The sequence below is a fragment of the Dipodomys spectabilis genome, unplaced genomic scaffold (assembly GCF_019054845.1).
Source record: "Dipodomys spectabilis isolate Male_0828 unplaced genomic scaffold, ASM1905484v1 ptg000178l, whole genome shotgun sequence".
Lineage (NCBI taxonomy): Eukaryota > Metazoa > Chordata > Mammalia > Rodentia > Heteromyidae > Dipodomys > Dipodomys spectabilis.
In genome coordinates this window covers 9,244,957-9,262,157 of record NW_024870855.1, presented here as the reverse complement: position 1 = coordinate 9,262,157, position 17,201 = coordinate 9,244,957, and the positions used below count along the sequence as shown (strand labels likewise).

Genomic DNA, 17,201 nt, shown 5'->3' with positions numbered 1-17,201 from the left:
AGCCAACAGCATGGACAGAATAGGAATCAGGAGTGGAATACGCAGGGTTTGTGGTCAGATAATCAGATTATTTCTGAGCTTTGTAAATAGACATTTGGTGTTGTAATCTGTAAATGTGGAGAACAGATATTCTGATTTCCAGTGCTTCCTCCTAGAGTTTAAACTTCAAAGGAACAACTCCCAAATTACTTTTAGCTTAGCCCACCCAAATGAGCTGCAGTGCCAACAGAGGTGGGCAGCCGGGCACCAGTGGCTCACTCCTGCAATCCCAGCTCCTCAGAAGGCTAAGGTCTGAAGATCATGGTTCAAGCTAGCCTGGGCAGGGAAGTCAATAAGATTCTTGTAAGGTCCACCCTGGGAAGGCAGAGCAGACTCCTCCCTCCTCTTGGTTAAGTCTCCGCCCAATAGCTGTGTCACCCAGGTAACCAACACAGGTGGAGGCAATCACCCCCCCACCCCCCCCCCCCCAGGTCACATCCCCAGCCGGTGTGGCCACACCTTCTTCTGCCCTTAGCTTGCCTGTGGTTCAACCCTTTTTTATTCCTGCTGCTTGGGCTTCCAACTTGACCAGAAGCAGCCTGCAAAGAAACCTTTTCTTTGCCTGAATACCTCGTGCTACTCTCTTTCCTTGGCTGCCAATTTAATTTACCCAACAAAGCAGAATTCTAGGACTCAAAGCCAGGTCCAGATGCAGTTCTCATGAGCAATGTGTATTTGCATTTCCTCTCTTTGCCCTTTTTGTTAGGGGTAGAGGGAAGAAAATACATTTGCTGCTTTGAAATGCCTATAAATTGTGTTTTCCAAATTCTAGAAATCCCAGAGAATGTTTATTTCCACTTTGATTATAATAAAGCAGTCTTGGACAAATAGAAGTCCACGGCTGTCAGCCAGACTTTCTGGCTTTTTAGGAGAAATTTAAATTCATACTGATTTAATCTCTGGACGTGGAGTGACTCTCTGAGGAAAAAAACTAGATCACAAATACAAATATCAATATATCTGACTGCATGGGAATAAAACAGCTCATATGTTCAAAGCAGAACACAATTAAAGGAACAGTATTTAGCCACAAGTAGGTGCAAAGGATACACAGTTTTAATATTTAACAAGGTATTATAGTAAAAGAAGAATCACTCAGTAGAAAATGATGGATAGAGATGATTCACACTGGAAGATATACAAGTGGCTGGTGATCAGACCACAAAAACTGCTAATATGCAATTCAGAGGCTTAGAAATGATGGTGATACATCTTTTTTTTTTCTTCTAGTAGGTTAGCAACAACATGAAAACACTGTTATAAGACTGTCACAATACATTAAAATACTGGTCTACCTTTCCATGCTGCAAAGGTTCCTCCTGACCCTGGTGGTAGATTACATGTGGCCACAATTAGGTACTGGTCTGAATTGTAAGTTATTTGTCTCTGCCTCAGTTTTCTCATCTGTAAAATAGGTATGAAAGAATACTTCCAGTGTGTGGCTGTGGATAGAATTAAATGAGCTAGTCTACAGAATTCATTTAGCATGGTGATGGTTCAACTGCTATCTGCTGCTGGGAGAGTGGACTATACCTATTAGATAGGTCTTTTCCTCTGCCTTAATCTAAACTAAACTTTGATCGTGGGTATGGACATATAGGAAACAATACAGAATACATAAGATTGGGTACTATCCATGGTTTCAGGCATTGAAGAGGCCTTGGATTATATTCCCAGTTCATACATAAGTCAAAACAATGTGGCTATGCTTCCTATAAATGAAAATTCAGAAGCACATTTTGAACATTTTTGTTAAGACAACAAACACACCAAGCTATTAGCAGGTTAAAAAAAGAGTAAAACACTTAAGATTGACACAACTCAAGGGGCACACTAAGCTTTTCTAAGGGTTATGATTATAGCCACAAGTAAAAAGAAATAAAATTAGAACGATTTGTTTGAAGTAACTGCTCAAACTGCCCACAACTCAACCCCTTGCAGTTCCATCTTTTGGGAAAGCAATCAGGAAAGAAGAGAGAATTAGAAAGCAGAGCCAGCCAAGGCCCAACGGAGAAGAGTGGCTTAACTGTGTTGACAGAGCCTTGGTCTACTGTGTCTTCTCTCCATCTTGTCCTCCCTCGTCCCTCCCTCCCTCCTTCCTTCCTTCCTTTCTTCCTTCCTTCCTTCCCTCCTTCCTTTCTTCCTCCTCCCTCCTGCCTTCCTTTTCCTTCTTTTTTCCTTCTTTTTCTTTCTTTTTTTTTCTCCGTCTCCTCTTTGTTTCTATTTTTGTTTCGTTCCTATTATCTGTAAGTAGTTGTATTAAGGGGTTTCAATTCAATATGTCAGTTTATAAGTACAATGCACCTTCATCAATGCCACCCCTTCCATCCATGGTTCTCTCTCATCTCTCCCCTCCCCACCCATCCTAAGTTACCTGGTTCCATTTTCACATCCTTCATTCATTTCTAAACAAGCTAACGTGAACATCAGCCTTCAAGGATTCTGCCCATCAGAAATGGAAGGGGCCCAGCCTACAGCTGTGCTGTGGATGGCAGCATGCAGTCACCACTGAAAGCAGAGGAAATAAGGACAAATAGAAGTCCACAGCTGTCAGCCAGACTTTCTGGCTTTTTAGGAGAAATTTAAATTCATACTGGTTTAATCTCTGGACGTGGAGTGACTCTCTGAGGAAAAAACTAGATCACAAATAGAAATATCAATATATTTGACTGCATGGGAATAAAACAGCTCATATGTTCAAAGCAGAACACAATTAAAGGCACAGTATTTAGCCACAAGTGGGTGCAAAGGATACACAGTTTTAATATTTAACAAGGTTATATAATAAAAGAAGAATCACTCAGTAGAAAATGATGGGGAAGTTCAGGAAGCCAGCAGAGGGGCCTGGGTTGAAGTGTGGAGCTCAGCATGTCCTCAGCCCCTCAGTGGGTTCTGAAAACACCACTGTCTTCAAACACCATGAGACCACAGGCTGTCACACTGCTGGTGAAATGAGCCCATTCTTTTCTTCAACTGGTTGGAATTAGAGTGTGGGAAATACTTTGTTTTAGAATACTGTCCACTTAAAATATTTTAAAACAAGTGGGTTTAAAGGGAAAAGCTTCAACTTGACAAAAATCATCTTGTTAGAAAACATAAGTCATTTCGGGGTGTTTTTTCCTTTTATAACTCCTATAGACACGTGTACAGGCACACACCCACACACACAAACACATGTCTACACACTAATTAGCTGCTCTTCAGGGAGATGTTTTCCTTTGTGAATGGAACAAGTTGGGGGAGGACAATAAACTTGCTTTGCTTTAAAAAAAAAAGAAAGCAAAAAATTCTTACAGCCATCTGCAGAGAATGAGTAATATACTTCTTTAGACTCCACAGATCAATGTAATTACTTCAGAAGACAGATCAATGTGATTCCTTTTGAATGCCTAACTGAAATATCAGCTCTTCCTTCCTGAAGAGCCATTCCCTTTACTTCTCATAAATACAGTTTTCAGATTCTGCAAAGCTGAAACTACTTTTTCAAATGTCCTGTTACACATAGAATTTGAATTTTCTTGGACTGAGAGTAACTTATCAAACATATCTCAGGAGATTCTTTTTTTCCCTGGGTAAAACCTTTAGAACCCTTCAACATACACTGTTTAAGAAGCAGACAAATGCCAGGCACCAGTGACTCATGCCTATAATCCTAGCTACTCAAGGGGCTGTGAGATCTGAGGATCATGGTTCAAAGCCAGCCCCGGCAGGAAAGTCCTTGAGACTCTTATCTCCAATAAACCACTAGAAAACCGGAAGTGGCGCTGTAGCTCAAGTGGTAGAGTGCTCACCTTGAGCTGAAGAGCTGAGGGACAGCGCCCAGGCCCAGAGTTCAAGCCTCATGACCGACAGAAAAAAGAAAAAGAAAAAAAAAAGAAGAAGCAGGCAAAAGAGTCAGAACATTAGGAACTTTCCCATCAGCTGCGTTTTTTTCCTAATAGAAAACAGATCTGGGCTCTCCGCTCCCGCAGCCGCGACATCATGAGCCACGGGAAGAGAACCGACATGCTCCAGGAGATGGCCACCGCAGCCCTGGGCTTCCTCTCCAGCCTCCTGCGCACCCGCGGCCGCTGAGCGAGCAGAGGCTCCTGGTGCTCAGCGGGGCGCTCCAGGAGGCACTAACCAAGCACTACAAACACCACTGGTTTCCAGAAAAGCCAGCCAAGGGCTCAGGCTACCGCTGTATCCGCGTCAACCACCAGATGGACCCCATCATCAGCAAGGTGGCCAGCCAGATGGGGCTCAGCCAGCCCCAGCTGCACCAGCTGCTGCCCAGCCAGCTGACCCTGTGGGGGGACCCCTCTGAGGTGTCTTAGCGCATCGGGGAGGATGGCTCCATCCGTGTCCTCTACGAGGAGGCCCCGGTGGCCGCCTCCTACGGGCTGCTCACCTGCAAGAACCAAATGATGCTGGGCAGAAGCCCCTCGAAGAACTAGGTGATGGCGGTCTCCAGCTAGATGGCCGCGCCGACCCACCCTGGCACGCTACTGTCCTCATGCTGCCGTGACAACAGGCCACCATGCCTCAACCTGGGGAACTGTATTTTTAAATGAAGAGCTATTTATATAGAGATATATATTATTTTTTTTAAGAAAAGAGGGGGGAAAAAAACAAAAGTTTTTTGTTTTTTTTTTTTAAGAAAAGAAAAATCCTTCATGGGAGCTGCGTGGAAGTGGCCTCCCCCAGGTGCCTTTGGAGAGAATATTATGTGCTTGGGTCTGTGAGCCAGTAACTGCCTAGGGAGTAGTTGAGAGTTGGCCTAGCAAAATTGAGGGGTGAAGCTTAGCTGACACCCCAGGAGGTTGGGAGAGGAAGCAAGCAAGGTTAGCAACTGTGATTGAGAGGTCAGGCTCAGCCTTGGGATGGGGGGGGGGCAGGTAGGTAGGGGGGGAGGGGGAGAGGAGTTCATTCTCTCTCCCAACCAGGACATCTGCAATGCCTGGATCCTCTCTTACTCAGGGCCTTCAAGCCATTCAAAGCCTGGACTTAATATAATACTATGTTGCCCAATCTCTTTTCTTTTTCTGATGGTGTAGATCCTGGGCAGAGTGATAGGACCGTCCCCTATTCCTTTCTGTTCTAAGCAGCTTGTCTTGAAATCATGTCTCATGTCTCATTCTACCCTCAGGTGACTGTAGAGGTTGCTTCCCAGCCAGGAATCTAAAGCTTTTTGAGTGGGAAAATCATGTGTAAGGCAGTGATGGGAGATCTTTAGGATAGAGGGCAATTCTACACAAAATCTTTTGCTTTGTGATGCGCTGCTTTGTGTGTGTGTATGGTGAATAATTTTGGGGGTGATTTACAATGGAATTTTTGGGACCCAAATCCATTGAGGATTTTTTTTTGGCCAAACCCTTTTTTGGGGGAACCACACGAGAGTCCTGATGCTGCTATGTTACTCCTTTGAGAGGTGGCTCACAAGCTACCTGGGACTCCGGGTCCTTCGTTACTGCCTTGATTGCAAGAGCACAACACTCCCCTAGCCCTCCTCACCTCTTGTCTCTCATCTGCTTGAGTCACCAAGCTACCCTGCTTTTCAGGCCAAGGGTTCTCAACCACTGTGCAATATGTCCCCGGGGTTCCAGGAGGCTCTGGGGAACTGGCTCCCAGCACCTCCACATCACCCAGTGGGTTTGGGGAACCTACACTTTGCTCTCATGGAGGATTCTGGCTGGCCTGGGAGAGTCGCAGGCCTTCCTGGGCTGCAGGAAGAGAGCCTCGTGCTCTGCAGGTCTGCCTGGTGTTCTTGCAGGGCTGACACTAAAAAGCCAAACCTCGGGCACTGTGTTCTCTCACTGGGCTCAGAGCACCTGCGGGAGAGGTGGCTGTCTCCCTCAGTAAAATCCAAATTTGTCTATAGACTTGTGCAATATTTACTGTTGTGGTGGGAAGAAATCCTTGCCCTTTGAGTTCTCAGTGACCTTGATGAGGGGTCTTCGAAGAAAGCCTCAAGTCCCCCAAACCAAAATTGCCTTTAAAAGATAGCTAGAGCATCTAGTCGCCCTGGCTTCCCCCTTTCTGCTGCCTGCCCCTCAGCGAAGATTCCCCACACAATTCCTCTACCCCACCACCAGCTCCCTTTTCCAATCAATGTTGTCTCAAAGGTGCTATTTACCAAACTCCCCCTCTTCCTTCAGGCCCTTCCACTCTCCCGCAATCCTCTGCCATTGTAGACCCTGCTTGTAGTACCTTTATTGCTTTAACGTTAACTCTAACTCTGGGCCCACAGATCCAAAAGCTGTTTTCTGGCCTGTGGGTTGAAACAAAGCTGTGAAATGTGCAAACTGTGTTGTCACAACTGTCTGCAGACAGGTTCCTGCCTTTTTTGAAGCAGCCTCATGGTCTCACGCTTAATCTTTTCTTGATTCTATTCTTATTGATGTTCACTTTAAAACCAACAACCCCTTCCCCCAGAGCTGGACTGTTGAGCAGACCTGTCTCCTGTTAACTAAAATAATAGTAGTACATTTGTAAGCTATTTTGACAGAAAAGAAAAAAGGTTACTAATTGTATGATAGTGTTTTTATATGGGAAAAAGATGTACAGCTTTAATGACAAATGTACTTTTTCTTTTTTTACTTTAATAAAAACAGTAGCAGATGAAAAAAAAAAGAAAGAAAACAGATCAGGTAGGGATGGGAAGGGGAAACAAAGGAGGAGGCAACAATGCTTGATAAGAAATGTACTCATTATCTTGCCCCTGTAATTGTATCCCCTCCGTATGGTATTTTCACAATAAAAAAAAAAAGAAAAGAAAAGAAAAAAGAAAACAAATCAGACCCATTGCTACTATTCTGATAGAGTGAGTGTGTCCTTAAACTTGAGTTCTTGAAACTTGGTCACTCTGGGTACTGAATGACTCACTTTTGTAGAAGTCCTGACTGTTTCTCAGTCTTCTTTCTTCTCTCAGTGTCTCCTGCTTTCTTCTTCATCAAGGACACTGGAATCCTGATATAAAAATAGTTACCATGCTGTTATTTACCATAGCTAAGACATGGAACCAACCCAGATGCCCCTCAGTAGATGAATGGATCAAGAAGATGTGGTATATATACACAATGGAATTCTATGCCTCCATCAGAAAGAATGACATTTCCCCATTTGTTAGGAAATGGAAAGGCTTGGAAAAAATTATATTAAGTGAAGTAAGCCAGGCCCAAAGAAACATAGGTCCCATGGTTTCCCTTATTTGCAATATCTAGTATAGGTATGAGTCAAGCGGAAAAAGTCAGATAATGTGATGTTAGGAAAACGAAACCTCAAATATGTATTTTAATGTTTTTGTTTCTTTCATGCATGTGTTTCTAACGCATTTATAAGATTATTTCTTTGTTGCTTTGTATGTCCCTCCCCCACAGTGTAACCCCCGCTTTCACTATATTTGATGTCAGTATAACATGTGGAGGAGATGGGGACAAACAAGTCGTTTAAGGATTCAGGTGGACCTGTTGCAACAATGAGAAGTACAAAATGTCATGTCAAAACCAGCTTTACAGTGTCGGTGGGGGGGGGGCGGAGGGGGGGTATGATTGGGTGGGAGGGAGGGGGGAGGCTGGGAAGGGAGGTGAAGGGTAAACAAAGGAGGAGGCTGCAATGCTTGGCAAGAAATGTATGCATTATCCTGCCCATGTAATTGTAACCCCTCTGTACAGTATGTTCTCAAATAAAATAAAATAAAATTAAAAAAAAAAAAAATAGTTACCATGCTGGGCATCAGTGGCTCACACCTGTAATCCTAGCTACTCAGGAGGTTGAGATCAAAGCCAGCCATAGCAGGAAAGTCCATGAGACTCACTCATCTCTCTAATAAACCACCAGAAAACCAGAAGTGGTGCTGTGGCTCAAGTGATAGAGTGCTAGCCTTGATCTGAAGAGCTGAGGGACGTTGCCCTGGCCCAGAATTCAAATCCCATGACTGACAAAAAAAAAGTTTAAATTAATTCTGGACTGTAAAAATTAATGCAGGCCTCCCTCTGGTGAGCGGAACAGGAATAGAGGTGGTGGTGGTTTTCATGGATTGCTTTATTCTTTCCTTCCTTCCTTCCTTCCTTCCTTCCTTCCTTTCTTTCTTTCTTTCTTTCTTTCTTTCTTTCTTTCTTTCTTTCTTTCTTTCTTTCTTTCTTTCTTTCTTTCTTTCTCTTTCTCTCTCTTTCCTTCCTTCTTTCTTTCTTTCTTTTTTTTTTTTTTTGCCAGTTCTGGGGCTTGAATTCAGGGCCTGAGTTTCTTTTGCTCTACCACTTGAGCCACAGTACCACTTCTGACTTTTTCTGTTTACGTGGTTCTGAGAAATCGAACCCAGGGCTTCATGCATGCTAGGCGAGCACTCTATCACTAAGCTACATTCCCAGCCCCTGGATTGCTTTCTTGTACTTGACAATACAACTTAGCATTAAGGTACATAATTGCAGGTTCTTTGGAGAGCAAGATCATTTAATTGCTTCTACAATTCTACAGAGATTGGGCGATTGAGATGTTCCTGTTCAACATTTAGACTGTCATCTCTGGCACTTTTAAATCCTTAGCACTTAGCAGAAATATATTTAACCAAATACTTAAAGTTAGGCATTGTGGCTGGAACAAATTTTTGTTTAGGTTAAAAGTACTTAAATATTTGGGCTTATGTCTTATCGTGTGTGTGTTTTTTTTTGTTTAGTTTTGTTTTTCCTTTTTTTTTTGAGGGGGGGTTGTGGGGCTTGAACTCTGGGCCTGGGCTCTGTCGTGAGCTCTCAAAACAAGCTCTCAACCACTTGAGTCACAGTGCTACTTCCTGTTTTCTGGTGGTTAATTGGGGATATAAATCTCGTGGACTTTCCTGCCAGAGCTGGCTTTGATCTCATCCTACTGAATAGGTTGTATTACAGGCATGAGGCACTGGCCCTCAGCTATTTTTCAGCATTTTTAATAATATATATGTAATGATTTAAAAAAATCTTACTATGGACACCACTGTACAGTTATTATATTCAACACAGCTACAATATTGTGTATGACAGGTATGAGCTGGGAGTGTTTTGAATGTTACTTTTTCCAATTAGTTTGGTTTATGTCTTAGGATCTATATTTAGAATGTGGTTCTTGGAAAGGGCACATGGTTTTCCTGATCTGTGGATGCTAAAGCCAAAAGCAAGAAGATATGCCAAAGTAAACAGCACTCGAGAAACAAAGGACAGCCACTCATTTTGTCATATCATTACCAAATGACTCCATGTTCTTGACCATATATATGGTAATATATGCACACAATGGAGGGAAGCCAGGAGGAGGACACAGAATAAGTGGGAAACGGAACAACACACAACAAAGGGGCCCAGCAGCTGCACTGGACATAGAAGAAAAAGAACTAAGCAATCCAAAGACAGCGATGGGAAAGGAGGAATGAGAGGGAAAGAGGGAACAGCCTACACTAAGCAAAAGGAGAGAAATGTAAACATCACCTGATGTGGAAAACATAATTTGTATTGTCAAAGGTCATAGAATTCACAGGCTGTATAGGCCATGATAATGACAATGTGCCTTGTGAAGGTTAAAATGTGTTTGTGAAATTTATGTCATCACCTAATCTCAATTTTGTAAGGTCCACCCTGGGAAGGCGGAGCCGACTCCTCCCTCATCTTGGTTAAGTCTCTGCCCAGTACCTGCATCACCTAGGTAACCAACATACTTGGTGGCAGTTACCTTCCACCCTCCCTGAGGTCATATCTGCATCCAGTGTGGCCACACCTTCTTTCAATCCTGGCCTTGATAAATCTGGCCTGCCTGTGGTGTGGTTCTACCCTTTTTATTCCTGCTGTGTGGGTTTCCAACTTGACCAGAGGCGGCCTGCATACCTTTGCCTGAATACCACATGCTGCTCTCTTTCCTTGGCTGCTAATTTAATTTACCTAACTTTTTTTTTTTTTTTTTAAGTACGAGAAGGGTTGGGTTAGGAGTGCTGGGTGACAATGTTGTCAGACACCTTGTATTCAAATACTGTTTTGTAGAATGGGAACTTCTTTGTACAACTTCTTAAAGATAATAATTAAAAAAAAAAAAAAGAATGGTTCTTGGGTCAGTCAGCTTCCTGTTTCTAGGATCATATACCTGAGGCAGTTTAAGGAGAAGAACTTTGTTTTGCCTCACAGTACTAGAGGCTAAGGTCTACCATTGAGTAGCAGCATAGCTGTGGACCCCTGGTGTAGACATTGAATTGCGGTGGGGTGGGGTGAGGGTTTCAGGTGGAGCTAGGAAGTAGAGGAGACAGAGTCACCACACTCTCTCTTCAGGATAGATCCACAATGGCCTGGGGATCTCCCATAAGGCTCCTTCTCTTCAAGTTCCCACCACCTTCCCATACATCTTTGGGGGACATTCAACACCCAAAGTGTAACAGTTCTCTTTGTTATTTTAGTGAATACAGTACCCAGTCTTTAAGTGAAGCAATAATAATAGTTCTGTGGTTCCTTTTTTCTTTTGTTGGTCATGAGATTTGAACTTGGGGCCTGGGCATTGTCCCTGAGCTCTTTTGCTCAAAGCTAGTGCTCTACCACTTTGAGCCACAGATTTACTTTTTAGTGGTAAATTGGAGATGAGAGTCTCAAAAACTTTCCTGCCTGGAATGGCTCTGAAGTGCAATCCCTAGATCTCAGCTTCCGAGTAGCTGGGATTACAGGTGTGAGCCACCAGCACCCAGCAGTTCTGTGGTTCTTGATACAAGCTCCCAAAGGAGTGTGTTGAGTGGTGGTTCTGCAGCCACTGTTGAATCCTTGTCATGCTTTGTTAGCTGCCCACCTTTCTCCTAAAGATTGTATGGAAAGTTAAGGACATAAAGCATCCATGGAGAGGTTTCAAATACTGCTTCAAACACAGATAACTCGAGGCCAGGAAGGATGGAGGGCTGATGCAGGCACCTGTGTACATTTAGCAACAGACACACAGGTATCTGTGGTGAGCTTGTGGTGGAGATGGTGCCCTGTGCCTGGCATCTGAGACAGAGCAGAGGCCCATTTCATCTCTCCATGGAAAGGTCTATGTTGGACTTTACCTATTCAGACACAAAGTGAAAAATGGTTCAGGAGTGAACATTCATTCTGGAATCAGAAAGTAAAGCTCATGAGTCAAGAGTCAGAGAGGAGAAATGATTCTTCTGGGAAGAATTCTTATAGTGTTGGATCAACATCTGTGGAAGTAGGAAAATGGGCATCAGATCAAGTTGCTCAATTTTTTATCTCGTCTCTGTATCGCTTTGAGTAAATACTCATTGTCTGGGGTGGGGGTAGGGAGGCTCAGTTTCTCATTCTATAACATGGGGATCAAATCCATCTCAAACAATTGTTGGAAGGAGTAAATGAAATAATTTGATAATGCCATTCTGCAGAGCTGGTACCCACCGAATAGAAGATGCAAGAACAGAGAGAGCTGGGAATTTGGCTTAGTGGGAGAGTGCTTGCCTAGCATACAGGAAGCCCTGAGTTTGACTCCTCAGTACCATATACACAGAAAAAGCTGCAAGTGGCACTGTGGCTCAAGTGGTAGAGTATTAGCCTTGAGCAAAAGAAGCTCAGGGATAGTACCCAAGCCCTAAGTTCCATCCCTAGGACTGGAAAAAAAATTAATGGAAAGAAGAAAGAAGATGGGGTATGGAGGAAAGGAAAAGGGCCTGAGGAAAGTGTGATACTGCTTAGAAGAAAAGCTTGCCAGGTATTGTGGCCTATTCAGCTTGCAGATGGCAGGATGAGCTGATAAACCAAATCCAGCCAGGCAAAGAAATGGGGGGACAGAGACTACCAAAAAAGAAGGAAGTAAGGACAAAAGAATGAGGAAATAAGGGCTAGGCAGTAAATCTTTGCCATCAGGGCCTTACAGGAAACAGAAAGGAGACCTGCCAATCAGAAAGTCACCTTCAAGGACATCAATTTTTGCTATTCAACTCAAGGCCAAGTTCTGTAATGAAGAAGATTGGCACAAATGGCATTTTCCCCATGGCACATCTGTAGCACATGCTCTCTGTCTCTGCACCATTCTTTTTCTAATTGACTTCCTTTCCTTTCACCTCTACATATGTTCATGTCTTTCCTGGATTCTCTTACCTGACACAAGGCCCAAAGTTGTTTCTCTGTCCTAAACTTTCTGGTAACATATGTGGTGTATTGGCCTGGAAGTCAGGGATTAAGTGTGTCTTTTTCTGATGTGGACTTATGCAGTGGTTACACTTCCTGCACATTCCTGCATCACCTGCTGTGCAGCATGGATTCCATTTTTCCTCTGGGCATTTCTATTAAGGACCATTTGTATTAAGAATGGTTGTTTACAATTCCATTTAGTGCACTGAGTCCTTCCTGGTGGCACTCAACTTGTGTCAAAGAGTGTGTCACTAATTTCCAGGCTGGAGCTCCCCCTCTCTCTCTCCCTCCATGGGATGTTTAATAGGACTCTATGGTTTATTTAGGTACTCTTCATGGAAATTCTGGTTTAGGGTTCAGAAAGAAAACTCATCTGAACCTCACATAAAAATGGGTTCTCCTGAAGGTTGTAACATATCACCCACCAGGCCAGAGGAACAGCTGAGGAGACAATGGACTATGGATGACATTAATTTCTTTTGACTTTTGTTGATGTTGTTGTTGGTCCTGGGGCTTGAACTCAGGGCCTGGGTGCTGTCCCTGAGCTTTTTTGGCTCAAGGATAGCATTCTATCACTGTGAGCCACAACTCTACTTCAGGTGTGCTGGTGGTTAATAGGAGATAAGAGTCTCATGGACTTTCCTTCTTAGGCTGGTTTTGAACCATGATTCTCAGATCTTAGCCTCCTGAGTACTCAACTTATTCTTTTGTTACAGTAAACAGTCATTAAGACTCATTAATCCAAACAGAGGGTGAAAGACCCCAGACTCCTGGGATACTTTCGTCTGCAGGAAGGCGCCCCAGAAACCAAGACTCCAAACCAGGAGAGGCAACAAGCAAGAGGAATTTATTCAGCATTTGTGCAAACGGTCTCTCTGTCTTGGCAGGGGAGAGAGCCCTGAGCAGCGGTTACAGGCATTTTTAAAGGCAAAAACTACAGGATTAGCATATGACACCAGGTGCCCCGGGATTGGTCCATCTACAAGTCACTGTGTACTCCAGGGAAACTTCGTAACATTCTTCATAAAATGTTTGGCTCAGGGCAAATCTAGGGGGAGCGGTCACCCTGGAGGGGAGTTCACATAGTTACTGGCTTGTGATTGGTTGACGTTTGACCTAGTTTACTGGACTTGCCAGATGGTCCTTATCTTGGGTCCCATTTGGGGAATTTTCAAACAAGAACTTAGAAAAATATACTCTTTTGTTCTTTATCTTGTCCCGGGGCCGGCATCTGGACTCTGAAACTTTTTACTTATTTCCAGGGAGGACAAGGGTCAGTGTTAAGCGCAAGCGAGTTTACAGAAGCAAAATCAGCAGTTAGCAATTGTAAAATGTAACTAATTTTTAATCTTTCAAGGGTTTTGCAGATGTTGAAAACATAGGTTCAGCTGTAGAGGAGTTGTCTTTTACTAATCTCTTATCTTCTCATTTCTCTCTCCTCCCACTCCCTTTACTTTGTTGAGCTGCAAAATTAGTGTGTTTGGAGACAAAACCAGGAATTAAGTCATTCTTGCTATGCTATGGTTGCTCCCTGTGTGTGTGTGTGTGTGTGTGTGTGTGTGTGTGTGTGTTCACTTGCAATTACTGAGGCTTGAACTCAGGGCCCCACACTTTTGCTTGGCTTCTTTGCTCAAGGCAGTCATTTGACTATTTGACTTAAGAGCACCAATTCAGGCTTTTGTTGATTAATTGGAGATAAGAACCTCGTGGCCTGGCTTGGAATGGAGACCCTCACATCTCAGCCTCCTGAGGAGCAAGGATGACAGGCATGAGCCACCATTGCTCAACTTCTTCCTTCTTTTACACAGATAAAGGCTCCTTATTGTTCATTGGTCTTTGGGAGCAGTATTCTCCCTCTGCAGAGGATGAGATAAATATTCAGTCCTATTCCCTAGTATTTATTATGTTTTTGCATTACTAATCCAGGGGACATATCACCATGAACTTGCTGAAGAATATACAAAGAGGGATTGTAGTGAAAGACCCTAGTCCCCTAGGATACTTTCGTCAATGGGAGGGCGCCCCAGAAAACTCAGACTCCAGGCCGGGAGATGCAATAAGCAAGAGGAGTTTATTAGACGTTTGCGCAAATGGACTCTCTGTCCCGAGCAGACAGGGAGCCCCAAGCAGCGGCTACAAGCCTTTTTAAAGGCAAAAACCACAAGATGAATGCATAACACAAAGCATCCCATGATTGGTCCATTTAAAGGTCACCATATACACCAACAATCACTTTGCCACGCAGGAAATTTTGTAACACTCTTTGTAAAATGACTGGCCCATGGTTGGGTTAAGGGGGGTTTACATGGTTACAGGCCCATGATTGGTTGACACTTGGCTCAGCTTGTGGTCTTGCCAGGTGGTCGTTGTCAAGGTTTGTCCCAGGGATTGCTTAATTAACCTGGAACTGAAGAACATGTACTATCTATAACGCTGTCCTTGTCCTGGGTGGGCTGATATCTGGACATCTGGGCCGGCCAATATCCTTGAGTCACTGCCCAATTTTATTTCCCAGGGAAAAGGGGGTCTGAATGCAAGCATATTTACAGAAGCAAAATCAGCAGTTAGCAAGTTAGTAATCGTAATGGTAAAGTGAGGTTTTTAATTTTTAACCCTTCAGTAGGATGTTTGCAGTGACATAAAATTGCTGGGCCACAGCAGGCAAAGGTGTTTATGGAAATGTGACAGACTTTCAGAGCATTTAGCAGAGTACTCACACTTCCCATTCTACAGGAAAGGTGAGGGAAGAAGAGCTATTTGGGCCTTGGATCATATTTAATGCATGGAAGAGAAAGACTACCTGCATCTTGAATTATTTGAATAAAGCGAGGGACCAGAGATTTCCTGGGCTGATACTGCTGCAGTGTGCTAGCATTGTTACAGAATCTAGATGCCCAAAGCCAGTCAGGGGAGGAAGCAAAAAGAGCTAATACTGAAAGACCCCAGACACTTAACCCGAAGCCCCCTATTGAGCCCTTTAAGAAAAACTGCTACCCCTTCTCCTGCATACCTAAGAAAGCAAGCAGGACACAGGCAAGCTATTAAACACTGAATCACCGCCTGCAGACCTCAGCGTGACTGTGATACATGCCTTAAAGCCAGACATTCCTAGAGAATAGCCGACCCACCCGTCCCTTCCTGTAAAACTTAACCCTAATAGCGGGGTAGGGCAGGATGTAGTAAATCACTTGTCAAAATTAGGGAACGAACAGTTTCGGTGCATAACGACCCGCACAGACTTGTCCGGGCAAGTACCGACACGTCAGCCTTCCCCCAACCCCACCTACCCCATCTGGCTAGCTTAACCTGACCAATCCCCACCCTGAACATAATTTAAAAATAACCAATCATTACCCTGTAACCAAGCATCTCGCTTCTGTAACCTCGCTTCTGCTGCCCATAAAAATAGGGTGCTTTCAGGCACTTGGCGCGCAAGTCTTCCGACAGACTTTGTCGCCCCGGGTACCCGTGTAACCGGTTCTCAGACACTTGACCCGAACCTTGTGGATCTCGTGGTTGAGTGCACCTGGGAGCCGAGGCATGCCCGAATAAACCTCTTGCTGATTGCATCCGCACAAGTGGTCTCGTTGTTCCTTGGGGAAGGGTCTCTTCTGATTGAAGGACACCCCAAGTCTTCGGGGGTCTTTCATCTGGGGGCTCGTCCGGGATAGAGACCCCCACCCAGGGACCACCGACCCATTTTCGGGAGGTAAGCTGGCCAGCGTCTATGTGTTGTCCAGGTATTGTCTGTGTACTGTTTAAGTCAATCTGTGTGTGCGCTTGCGAATCTGGTGAGTTCGGCCGTACTCGTCCGTATCTGGCGGGCCCGTGGAGGAGCTGACGAGCTCGTACTCCCGACCGCAACCCCCAGGAGACGTCTTGGGGGTGTCCGGAGCCTGAAACAGTGGCTCATCCGGAGCCTGAAACAGTGGCTCATCCGGAGCCTGAAACAGTGGCTCATCCGGAGCCTGAAACAGTGGCTCATCCGGAGCCTGAAACAGTGGCTCATCCGGAGCCTGAAACAGTGGCTCATCCGAGGGCCTGAAAAAGTGGCCCATCTGGAACCCGGTCCTTTTGGACGCGTGGTTCATCAGGGAGGCGAGAGATCCGGACTCTCAATAAAGTCTCCATCAGGTTTTGCTTTCAGTTTGTTAGCAAAAGCGCGCCGCGAAGCTAAGTGTTGTCTGTGTTGTTGTCTGTACTGTTTCTGTGTTTGTTAAAATTTTTAGCATGGGGCAAACTGTCGCGACCCCCCCTTAGCCTTACTTTACAGCACTGGAAGGACAGCCCGAGCCTAGATTGTCAGGTTTTAGGAACTTGCTTGTTTGTCAATTATGAAATTGCCACTGACCACCTGTGAGTGGCCCCAGTTAGATCTCAGCCTTGGGCCTTGGCTCAGGGGGTCTGAGCGTGGGGGAGAACCTGCCAGTCTGAGGGGACGGCCGCTAGGGATTTTTTTTCCCTTGCCCCAGATGACTGGGAATTCTCCTCCGCCTTGGAAGGCCCCTGGGTCAATGTCTGCAGAAAAAAAAAAAAAAGAAAAAAAAAAATCCTCCGGAGGTAAATAGGGGGTTTGAGTCCCCTGGTAAGTGAATGGTGGTGAGAAGTTGCCCCATTCACTGAGACTTCATTTTGTCTCTGTGGCCACTTGGTTGTATTGTTAACTTTAGTGTGTGTGTTTTATGTTTTCTGGGGTAGGGAAGTTCTGGGTGAGTGTGGCAGGCTCAATCAGCAGACTCTGGATTCAGCTTGCTGAGTGAGAACAGCACAGAGTTCCAGTAGGGATAAACTGGGGCTCATTAGTCCCCAACTCAGCCTTCAGTTCTTGTCTAGTTCTGTTTTAGAATTGGTACCAGTTTTAAATGTGGATCCTTGGTTTTTGTGTTTATCTGTGTTTTTGTTATTTATTTAAACATCTCTGGGGGAATAAAAGTTCCAGCTGGGCTGGGTCACAGACCCGCTACGCCCACCCTCCCTGTGAGGCATGGAAGGTTACTGGGCTAGTTTGGTTCCCTTCAAGCCTTAGGCTGCATTTTCTCCTTGTGCAGGCTGCTAGCAGGGAGG

General features: G+C 44.6%; 1 pseudogene; it reads left to right on the top strand.

Annotated features, from left to right (window-relative positions):
* Window positions 1-4,020: 4,020 nt before the first annotated feature.
* On the top strand, window positions 4,021-4,496 carry LOC122120875 (annotated as a pseudogene).
* The last annotated feature ends 12,705 nt before the right edge of the window (window positions 4,497-17,201 follow it).